Source organism: Equus quagga, chromosome 2 (assembly GCF_021613505.1).
Source record: "Equus quagga isolate Etosha38 chromosome 2, UCLA_HA_Equagga_1.0, whole genome shotgun sequence".
NCBI lineage: Eukaryota > Metazoa > Chordata > Mammalia > Perissodactyla > Equidae > Equus > Equus quagga.
In genome coordinates, this window is record NC_060268.1 from 71985944 (window position 1) to 71997951 (window position 12008).

The following is a 12008-nucleotide window of genomic DNA, read 5'->3' on the forward strand; positions in this document are numbered from 1 at the left end:
TGAAGGTGTTTTGGATCACATTATTGTCAAGGTGATAGAAAGCAGCCAAATTCAAGACAAAGCCAATGGGATTTTTTCTTGGATTGGATGTTGAAAGTGAGAGAGAGGAGTCAAGGATGATTCCAAAGGTTTTGGCCTGAGTAACTGAGCGAATAGTGGTCTATTTACTGAGAGGTATGGGGATGGGGAGGGGACATCTTACATTCAGTTGTGGACATGTTAAATTTGAGACACATATTATTCTTTCTAGTGGGTCTTTGGATGTAGACTATGGAATTTAGAGCTGGAGATCTATATAGCTTATTTCCTCACTTCAGAGACACACATTTTCCATATATTAATATCTCTGAAATCAAGATACATCCCATTATCAATGGCTGTCAGACAAATGGCAGTTGTGACTTCATTATGACATCTTCTTTTGACACCTCTCAGTAAGATCAAGAAAGTAATGACATCAGTACACCTTAAATTTAATGAAATATGTAAAAAATGGGAGTCATTAGCATGCTGAAAGCCATAGGATTAGATTATACTACCCAGGGAGTGATTGTTGATAAAGAAGAGAGTTTAGGAATAAGCTATGTTGCTCCAATATAGCAAGGTAAGGAAAATAAGGAGCCTGATGAGGAATTTCCAGTCACATAGGAAGAAACCTGGGAAAATGTGAAGAAAAGGTTTCAGTAACGAAACAACTGTGAACATACAACTGGCAGCTCACCTATGGTGAGAACTGATGACTGACATGAGATTTTACCAAGTGAGGGTCATTGGTAACCTCTATAAGAGTGTTCTGGTAAAGTAGTGGGAACAAAGTCTGACTGGTGTGGGTTCAGGTGAGAGTGGGGTGGAGAAGTAGAGGCAGAAGGTAGAGACCATTTGTAAAGGATTTTGCTATTATAAAAATGTAAGGAGTGACATCAGCATCCTGATGGAGTGAGTTGTTCCCTTTGTCTCTCTCCTCCAAGTTACAACCAGTAGGACATCCATAGGCAAACAAAGGACTCTCTGAACAGCACACCAGGACACCTGAGAGACCATACATCTATATATCTGAAGGTGGGTGGACTAGACCTCATAGAGGCAATGGAACCAGGGGAGCAGTGGCATGGCTCCCACCACTGCAGGCTCCAGGAATTGTGGCCATGCCTGCTATCAGAGGCCCCAGGAACTGTGATCATGCCCATGAATGAAGGACCCAGGAACCCAGACAGCCCATGCTCCCAGGTGCTGCTCCCATTGCAGCACGTACAACTGGAAGCTCTGGAAATCACCATGGTACCTGCAACCCAGCCTCTTCCCCCTTCCCCAATGGCAGTGCCTTTGGCCCTGGCCCTCCCAATATCAGGGGCTGCTTCTAAGACCCTGATCCCCCCACAAGTGGTGGTGGTGCCCATGATCTGTGTTCCAGGAATCATACTGGCACCCAAGAGTCTCCAGGAACATTGGTGGTGCCCACAACCCAGGTACTCCTCCATGGCAGTGGCAATGTCACCTGCAATCCTGGCCCACCCAGCAGTGGCAGTGACACTGCAAACCCAGTACCCCTGGCATCAATGGTGCCAGCACCCCCAGAAAACCTGGGAGCAGCAACACAGGCAGCAAATATGGCAGCAGTGCCCAAAGCTGTGGGGAGTCTAGTAACAGTGATAGCAATGCCCATAACCTTGGTCCCTCAAAGCTGCCATGACACCTGCAATTTCAGCCCTACCATCTGTGGCAGTGGTGCCTGCAGCCCCAACAAACCTGGACATGCTGGAGGTGCCCATTACCCAGCCTCCCACCCCACTCTCCTCCTACCCCAATGCAGCAGGGGAAACTGAGACCCAGGAAACCTTAGAAGAAGCAGAGGTGCTCACAGCCTGATGACTCCAGTGGCAACACCCACAACTACAGTGACAATGTAAGCAGCAAGCCACTAGTAACCTCAGAGGCACAAGCAGCATGACAAAGGCACTTGATAGCACCTCTGGCAGAGGCAGTGGAAGGTGGAAAGTGCAGGCTCTCAAATACAACCAGAAGCAGCTAAGAGTCAAAATTTTTTTTAAAGATTTTATTTTTCCTTTTTCTCTGAAAGTCCCCTGGCACATAGTTGTGTATTTTTAGTTGTGGGTGCTTCTAGTTGTGGCATGTGGGATGCTGCCTCAGCATGGCTTGACGAGCAGTGCCATGTCCGCACCCAGGATTTGAACCGGCAAAACCCTGGGCAGCTGAAGCAGAGCGCACAAACCTAACCACTTGACCACAGGGCCTGCCCCCTTCAGAATCAAATTAGACAGAACCTTATCCAAATAAGAAAGGTGTTCACTACCACAAATGTTCTGGCAGAGGAAATACTCTTTAAGCACCATGAAAAATGACAGTAACATGGTATCACAAAAAGAAAATTATACATACCAAACTTGAAGTCACAAAAGACTGCAATCTACCTAACAGAGAATTCAAAATAACTATCATGAAGAAGCTCAAAGAGCTACAAGAAAATTCAGAAAGACAGGTCAACGTGCTCAGGTATAAAATTAAAGAACAGAAGGAGTACTTCACTAAAGAGATTGAAACTCTAAAAACAACCAACAGAAATTCTGGAGCTGAAGAACTCAATAAGTGAGATGAAAAATAAATTAGAATGCACTGGAAACAGAGCAGACCACATGGAAAAGAGAATTAGTGAGTTCAAAGATAGAAACTTAGAAATGATTTAGGTGGAAGAGGAGAGAAAACAAAGATTATTTATTTATTTATTTATTTTTAAAGATTTTATTGTTTTCCTTTTTCTCCCCAAAGGCCCCCAGTACATAGTTGTATATTTTGAGTTGTGGGTCCTTCTAGTTGTGGCATGTGGGATGCTGCCTCAGTGTGGTTTGATGAGCAGTGTCATGTCCGCACCCAGGATTCGAACCGACGAAACACTGGGCCGCCTGCAGCGGAGCGTGGGAAATTAACCACTCCGCCACAGGGCCAGCCCCAAAGATTTTTAAAAAATGGACAAATTCTACAAGAAATATCTGACTCAATTAGGAAAAGTAACATAAGGATAATGGGTATCCAAGAAGGAGAAGAGAGGGAGAAGGGAGCAGAGAGCTTATTTAAAGAAATAATAGCTGAGAACTTCCAAAACCTGGGGAAGGAACTGAATATATAAGTACATAAAGCTAATAGAACACTTAATTATCTGACACAAAAGGACCTTCTCCAAGTCACACTATATTAAAACTGTCAAAAGTCATGGCAAAGAAATAATGTTAAGGGTGACCAGAGAGAAAAAAAAAATAACCTATAAGGGAACCCCTATTAGGCTGGTAGCAGATTTCTTGGCAGAAACTCTATAGGCCAGGAGAGAGTGGAATGATATATTTAAGATACTGAAAGGTAAAAACAGTCAGCCAAGTTTGCTCTATCCAGCAAAGATATCTTTCAAATATGAAGGAGAAATAAAAGCTTTCCTAGACAAACAAAAGCTGAAGGAGTTCATTGCCACTAGATGTGCCTTATGAGAAACGTTGAAAGAGCTCTCCTACCTAAAACAAAAAGGCAAAAGTATACAAAGCTTTAAGGAAGCTTATAAATGAACAGATAGAATCAGAAAAGTGCAATGCTATATCCAACAGATTAGTAAACCATTATAACATAATGGCTAAAGGGAAAGAAAGCATCAAAAATAACTATAACCACTTCAATTTTTTTTTTTTTTGGTAAGGAAGATTATCCCTGATCAAACATCTGTGCCAATCTTCCTCTATTTTATATGTGGGATGTCGCCACAGCATGGCTGATGAGTGGTATGTACATCCATGCCTGGGTTCTGAACCTGCAAAACCCAGGCCACTGAAGTGGAGCATGAGTACTTAACCACTATGCCACTGGGCTGGCCCTTATAACCACTTGATTCTGATAACAAACTCATAATACAAAAAGGGGTAATTTGTGACAACAAAAACATAGAAGGAGAAGAGGAAAAGGACAGAACTTGCATAGGCAAATGGAGATAAGATGCTATCAGTAGAAAAAGGACTATCTCATCTATGAGACATTTTATATAAATCTCATGGTAACCACAAAACAAAAATTCAGAGCAGAGTCACAAAACATAAAACAAGAGGAAACTGAGAAACACATCACAGAAAACCACCAAACTGAAATGGCAGACAGAAACACAAGGAAAAAGAAACAATGAAAATAGAGAGCAACCAGAGCACAAAAGATAAAATGGCCATATTAAGTCCCTACATATCGATAATTACTGTAAATATAAATGGATTTAATTCACCAATCAAAAGACACACAGTGGCTGGATAGATTAAAAAACAAGACCCAACAACATGCTGCCTCCCATCTTACCTCTCAAGACAAACATAACCTCAAAGTGAAGGGATAAAAGATGATACCCCAAGCAAATGGCAACCAAAAGAAAGCAGGTGTAGCCATACTTATTATTAGACAAAATAGACCTCAGCCAAAAAAGATAACAAGAGACAAGGGTGGATATTATATAATGATACAGGCGACAATCTATCAAGGATACATACTATTATTAATATTTATGCACCTAACATAGGTGCACCAAAGTATATAAAGCAACTATTAACAGACCTAAAGGGAGAAATTGGCAGCAACACAATAATAGTAGGGGACTCAGAAATGAAAGAGGAGAAATTACAATGGATCCCACAGAAATATAAAGGATTATACGAGAATACTACAAAAAACTATACACCAACAAATTGGATAACCCAGAAGAACTGGATAAATTCTTAGAATCATACAACTTCCCAAAATGGAATCAAGGAGAAATAGAGAATCTGAATAGACCAGGCACTAGTAAGTAGATTGAAACTGTAATAAAAAACCTCCCCCAAAAACAAAAGTCCAGGACCAGATGACTTCTCTGGTGAATTCTACCAAACAATGAAAGAAGATTTAACACTTATCCTTTTTAAACTCTTCCAAAAATTTGAAGGGGATTGGATGCTTCCTAGCTCATTTTACAAGGCTAACATTACCCTGATACCAAAACCAAACAAGGACAACACAAAAAAGGAAAATTACAGGCCAATATCAATGATGAAAATAGATACAAAAATCCTCAAAAAAATTAGCAAATTGAATATAACAATATATTACAATGGTCATACACCACACTGAAGAGTGATTTATTCCAGGGATGCAGGGATGGTTCAACATCTGCACATCAATCAATGTGACACACCACATTAACAAAATGAAGAATAAAAATCACATGATCTTCTTAATAGATGCAAAGAAAGGATTTGACAAGATTCAATAGCCATGTATGATAAAGACTCTCAAGCAAAAGGGTATATAAGGAAAGTACCTCAACATAATAAAGGCCATACATGACAAACCCACAGCTAACATCATCTTCAATGGTGAAAACCTGAAAGCTATCCCTCTAAGAACAGGAAGAAGACAACGATGCCCACTCTCACCACTCTTATTTAACATAGTATTGAAAGTCCTAGACAGATCAACTAGGCAAGAAAAAGGAAAGGAAGAAGTAAAACTGTCACTATCTGCAGATGACATGATATAAAAACCCCTAAAGAATCCACCAAAAAATTATTATAAATAATTAACAAATACAGTAAAGTTGCAGGATACAAAATCAACATACAAAAATCAGTTGCATTTATATACACTAACAATGAACTAGCAGAAAGAGAAATCAAGAATACAATCCCATTTACAATTGCAACAAAAAGAATAAAATACTTAGGAATAACCTTAACCAAGGAGGTTAAAGGCCTGTACACTGAAAACTATAAGACATTATTGAAAGTAATCCAAGAAGATATAAAGAAAGGGAAAGGTATTCTATGCTCACGGATTGGCAGAATTAACATAGTTAAAATGTCTTATTACCTAGAACAATCTAGAGATTCAATGCAATCCCCATCAGAATCCCAATGACATTTTTCATGGAAATAGAACAAAGATTTCTAAAATTTGTATGGAACAACAAAAGACCCCAAATAGCCAAAGCAATCCTTAGAAAAAAGAACAAAACTGGAGGCATCACACTCCCTGATTTCAAAATATACTAAGCCATAGTAATCAAAACAGCATGGTACTGGCAGAAAAACAGACACACAAATCAATGGATCAGAATAGAGAACCCAGAAATAAACCCACATTCATGGACAGCTAATTTACCACAAAAGATCTAAGAGCAAACAATGGAGAAAGGAAAGTCTCTTCAACAAATGGTGCTGGGAAAACTGGACAGCCACATGCAAAGGAATGAAACTAGACCATTATCTTAAAAAACACACAAAAATTAATTCAAAATGGATTAAAGACTTGAACATAAGACTTGAAATCATAAAACTCCTAGAAAAAAACATAGGCAGTATGCACTTTGACATTTGTCTTGGTAGTATCTTTTTGAATATATCTCCTCAGGCAAGGGAAACAAAAGAAAAAATAAACAGATGGGACTACATCAAACTAAGAAGCTTCGGCATGGCAAAGGAAACCAACAACAAGATGAAAAGCCAACCTACAACTTGAGAGAAAACATTTGCAAATCATATATCTCATAAGTGGTTAAGGTCCAAAATACATAAAGAACTCTCAAACAACTTAACAGCAAAAAACAACCCAATCAAAAAATGGGCAGAGGATCTGAATAGACATTTTTTCCAAAGAAGATATACAGATACAGAGATGGTCAAGAGGCATATGAAAAGATGTTCAGTATCACTAATTATTAGGGAAATGCAAATCAAAACCACTATGAGATAATACCTCACACCTGTTAGAATGGCTATTATCAAAAAGACTAGAAATATCAAGTGTTGGCGAGGATGTTCAGCAAAGAGGACACTTGTGCACTGTTGGTGGAAATGTAAAGTGGTGCAGCCACTAGGGAAAACAGTATGGAGATTCCTCAAAAAATTAAAAATAGAACTACCATATTATCCAGTTAGTCCACTTCTGGATATTTATCCAAATAACATGAAAACACTAATTCAAAAAGATATATGCACCCTTAGGTTCATTGCAGTATTATTCACAATAGCCAAGAGTTGGAAGCAACCTAAGTGCCCATCAATGGATGAATGGATAAAAAAGTTGTGGTATATATATACAGTGGATACTACTCAACCACAAGAAAAGACGAAATCTTGCCATTTGCATCAACATGGATGGACCTTGACGGTAGTATGCTAAGAAAAATAAGTCAGATGGAGAAAGACAGTTGCCCTATGATTTCACTCATATTTGGAAGATAAACAAACACATAGATACAGTGAACAGATTGGTGGTTATCAGAGGGAAAGGTGGGTAGTGGGAGGGTGAAAGAGGTAAAGTGAGATGTGTATGATGATGGATGGCAACTAGATTTTTGGTGGTGAACACAATGTAGTCTATACAGAAGTTGAAATATAATAATGTACATATAAAATTTATAGCATGTTATAAACCAATGTTACCTCAAAAAAAAGTAGAAAAATGAGGTGGCTTCTGGAGGGATATGTGGAGTTCAAATGAGGGTCTTTAAAACTAGGATCATGGCCTTATTTATAAGTTGATAGAACAGATGCAGCAGAGAGGGAGACGTTCATTGAAGAGTGGAGGGGAGGCAATTCAGGTACTAATAACTGAGTAGAGTCATTGATAGGTGAGGGGTTAGAGCTATAGCTAGTAGGAGGATTGTCCACTCACAAGATATGGGAAGCTTTATCTACAGTAACAGAAGGGAAGGGAGAAACTAGAGGCACTGTTGTGGTAGTAATTTTCATGGTGAGAACAGTTTCATCAAAGTGCCTCTGGATTCAATAATATCCAGTTGTTTATTACTTCAAATCTCAGCAAACCTGGAGGGGTATGGGCCCAAGATTAGGTCAGTGGTGCATGTACATCTTCCTGGGCCTCCTTCAATCCATCCCTCCACTTAGCTGCCCTCAGCTGGTTGGCTTTTCTTCCTCAAGCCTATAGTATCCTAGATACCCCATGGCAGTGCAGCACCAAGGGAAGGGAAAGGACTACTAAGTAGATCTTCTGAGCGTGGCTTAGGAGTTCAGCCACGTTCCAGCTGAATGGAGTGGATTCATCCAGTGTTGAGGTTTGCCAGGCAAATACAATGGAGGGAAAGAGGAGCAAGTGATTAGAGATTACGGGCAAGAGATATGCTGGGCTTCAAAATCTAACTTGGCTAAAAAGGGAAGCAAGGATGTGAGTCAAGACTCCTAGAGGAGTTGAAGTCTGTTGGCATAGTTACTAGAAGAAGTGAACTAGAAAGATAAGATATAGTGATCAAAGAGTCAGAGGTTCACAAGTGTGATCTTCAAGGTGATCTGGTGAATGGACTTGATCATTGTGATAAGTGGCTCAGTGGAGCAGGAAGCAGGATGGTTGAAAGCGAGGCCATGAGGAACTGAGAGGAAAGGGCACCAGGTGGATAACTCCTGTACTAGGAAAGGCCCTAATGGGACCCAGTGGTAGCAGTGGGACAAAGGTCATGAGCTGAGTGCTTAGATCTTCAATGAACATGGGAAGTAATGGGAAGGACTGTGGATTACTGCAATCAGGAGCGAAGGGTGGTATAATCTGATAGCAAGTGTTTCAAAGTTGAGTTTTTGTTTTTTTTTTAAATGAAGAAGGAGGAATAATGGCCTAAAAATGGCAGGGACCCACTTTCATGCCCTAAGATGTATAGATGTGGGAGAATAAAAAGTCACTGCTTTCGACAAGGGACAACAGCTTTTTTATTAGAACAGTAACATGATGAGAATATTACAAAATAAACTGAAGATGTTGCTGATGACAGTCTGTAAATGCCACAGGGTTCAGGGGTGGAGGTAGGGGAACAGAAGAGAAGCAGGGACCTAAATAAGATTAGGGATATACAAAGTTTTAAATTTATTCAATTTATCTATTTTTGTTGTTGTGGCCTGTACTTTTAGTGTCATATCTAAGAAATCATTGCTAAATCCAATGTCACGAAGATTTCCCCCTACATGTCCTTTTAAGAGTTTTGTACTTTTCGTTCTTATGTTTAGGTTTGATCCATTTTGAGTTAATTTTTTTTTTTTTGGTGAGGAAGATTTGTCCTGAGCTAATATCCATTGCCAATCTTCCTCTTTTTTTTTACTTGAGGAAGATTAGCCTTGAGCTAGCATCTGTGCCAATCTTCCTCTTGAGTTAATTTTTATATATTGTGTAAGGTAAGGGTCCAACTTCACTCTTTGGCATGTGGATATCCAGTTTTCTCAGCACCATTTATTGAAAAGGGTGTCCTTTTACCATTGAATGGTCTTACCCTTGTCAGAAATCAATTGACCAGATACGTGAGTGTTTATTTCTGGGTTGTGTATTCTATTCCACTGATCTGTATGTGTATCCTTTGGAAGTACCACACTGTTTTGTTTATTGTAGTTTTGTAGTAAGTTTTGATGTCAGGAAGCGTGAGTCTACCAATTTTGTTCTTTTTCAAGGTCATTTTGATTTTAATGTAGGTTTCACAGATGTCCAGTATCAGGTTGAAGACTTCCCTTCTTTTCCTAGTTTGCTGAGACTTTTTCTAATGAGATGTTGGATTTTGTCAAAAGCATTTTCCGCACCTATTGACATGATCTCATGGTGAATTACACTTAGCTTTGAATGTTAAACCAATTTTGAATTCTTGGGATAAACCTCACTTAATTATGATGTATTATCCTTCTATACATTGTTGGAATCCAATCGCAAAAAGTTGGGTAAGAATTTTTGCATTTGTTTATGAGGGATATTGGTCTTAAGTTTTCTTGTAATGTCTTTTTTTTTTTAATCAGGGTAATGCTGGGCTTATAGACTAAAAATGCTCACTCTTTTTCAATTTTCTAGAAGTGTGTGTAGAATTGGTGTTACTTTATTAAATATTTGGTAGAACTAGAATCCACCAATGAAACAATCTGGGCCTAAAGATTTTTTTTTGAAAGGTTGTTAACTGTGAATTCAATTTCTTTAATAGGTATGGTGCTGTTCAGATTATCTACTTCTTTTTGAGTGAGTTTTGGCAGTGTATGGCTTTCATAAAATGTCTATTTCATATAAATTGTTGAAGTTGCATGTAAATTTTTCTTGGTATTCCCTTACTGTCCTTTTGAAGTCTGTGAGGCCTCCAGAGCTATCTTTTCTTGCATTCCTGACATTGGTAACCTGTATGTTTTCTCTTTTTTTGGGCAGACCTACCATATTTTCTTTTTATCTTTTCAAGGGACTAGCATTTAGTTTCATTCATTTTTCTCCATTGTTTTTGTTTTCCATTTAATTTATTTCTGCTCCTCTATAATTTCCTCCTTTCTGTTTTGGTCTACATTGCTCTTCTTTTTTTTAGTTTAAAATGGAAGCTTAGATGGTTGATGTTAGACCTTTCTTTTCTTCTAAGATAAGCAGTTAACGCTACAAATTTCACTTTAATCTCTGCTTTAGTTGCATCCCACTGATTTTTTTTTTTGAGGAAGATTAGCCCTGAGCTAACACCTGCTGCCAATCCTCTTCTTTTTGCTGAGGAAGACTGGCCCTGAGCTAACATCCATGCCCATCTTCCTCTAATTTATACGTGGGATGCCTGCCACAGCACGGCTGCTGAGGCAGAACATGCGCATGTAACCGCTATGCCACCAGGCGGCCCCCCAACTGATTTTGATGTGCTATATTTTTAATTTTTGTTCAATTCAAAATAGTTCTATTTCCTTTGAGATTTCTTCTTTGACCTGTGGATTGTCTAGAAGTGTGTTGTTCAATTTCCAAATGTTCAGAGATTGTCTTATTTGTTACTGACTTGTGGTTTAATTGCTTTATGATCAGAGAACATACTTTGTATGACTTCAATTGTTTCACATTTCTTATGATTTGTTTTATGCACACTGTGGTACTGAAAGTTCTGATTTCCTTCTCGGATTCCCCTGCTACCAGTCGTTCCAGGTATTCTGCCCAGGATTTTAGTTGCGCTCAGTGGTACAGATATGAGGAGGCTCTTGCAGACCCAAGCCGGCCTCACGCGTTGCGCCCTCAACTTCAGGGGCGCTCGTCGCGTCCACACCAGCCACGCGGAGCTGGAGTACTCAAGTCTCCCAGAACCTCGCCACGCCAGGTGGCTTCTGGGGAACGTTGTACAAAGTCCGAAAGGTAGTGCGTGCGTACTTGGGCGGAAATCCCGCCTCCCGACGCCGGCAGTTGGCCCTGACGGCAAGGTCTGGGCGCTCCCAGAAGGAAGATAAGCCGGATGGAAGGAAGCGGGAGGATCGGGAGGAGGGGCGAGGGGCTCCTCTTCCCAATTGGCTGGGCCCGCGCAGCAGCCTCGCTGCGATTGGCTGGGCGGCGGGGGCGGCAGGCCTGTCGGCCCGCCCCTCCCGCCGCGAGAATCGCCGGGATCGCGAGTTCTGGCGGAGCTAGCAGGGGCTTGGAGGCTGTGTCCCTTCGCAGCCGGGGCGAGGCGGCCGGGCCCTCGCAAGTCAGGTCCTCGTCCTGGGACTGCTAGGGTGGCCGGCCGCTGGGCTGTGCGGTCTGGGGCCGGGGCCAGGTTAGCGGGGTGCGGCCGACGTTGGCTCGGCCGGCGAACCTGGGCCTGCGCGGACTGCCCGCGGTGCGCGGCTCTGCTGTTTTTCTATTCTTAAGTGATTGTTGTTGGGGTTTTCTGCAGACGGGAATTTGATGAATTCGTTTCCCGCAGCACTCACAAGTCTGGGGTTAAGCGGCAGATGCATGCTGATGTCACTTGTCGCTGAAATGTGGGCTTCCTGTCGTGTTTACCTTTGGGACTTAAGGGAGGGGGATGACATTGTGGTTTGGTCTCTTGTGACCGTCGTTCCCAAGGTCTTGCCCACGTAGTGCAGAGAGCAGGCGAATCCCGCATCTGCCTGTTACCTTGTGTTGGGAGTGGGCTCTTCCTCTCTTCCTCCTCCTCCTCCTCTCCCCGTCTCTCTCCATCTTCTTCTTTCCTTCTCTCCTCCTCTCGCTCGCCTCCCCCAGCTCTCCTCTCCCTCCTTTTCTGTTCTTCTCTT

At 41.0% G+C, this 12008-nt stretch overlaps 1 protein-coding gene across 6 annotated transcripts in view; it reads left to right on the top strand.

Moving 5' to 3' along the window:
* The first annotated feature begins 11366 nt into the window (after positions 1–11366).
* The window catches only part of HERC2 (HECT and RLD domain containing E3 ubiquitin protein ligase 2), a 270577-nt gene continuing 269935 nt past the window's right edge, over positions 11367–12008 (top strand). For 4 of the 6 annotated variants that reach the window (XM_046653926.1, XM_046653932.1, XM_046653929.1 and 1 more), the window contains exon 1: positions 11367–11463. The gene's annotated coding sequence lies outside the window, so the exon portion shown is untranslated. Of the gene's footprint in view, positions 11591–12008 lie in introns of all 6 variants that reach the window. The other 2 variants (XM_046653927.1, XM_046653928.1) reach the window with 2 other exon arrangements.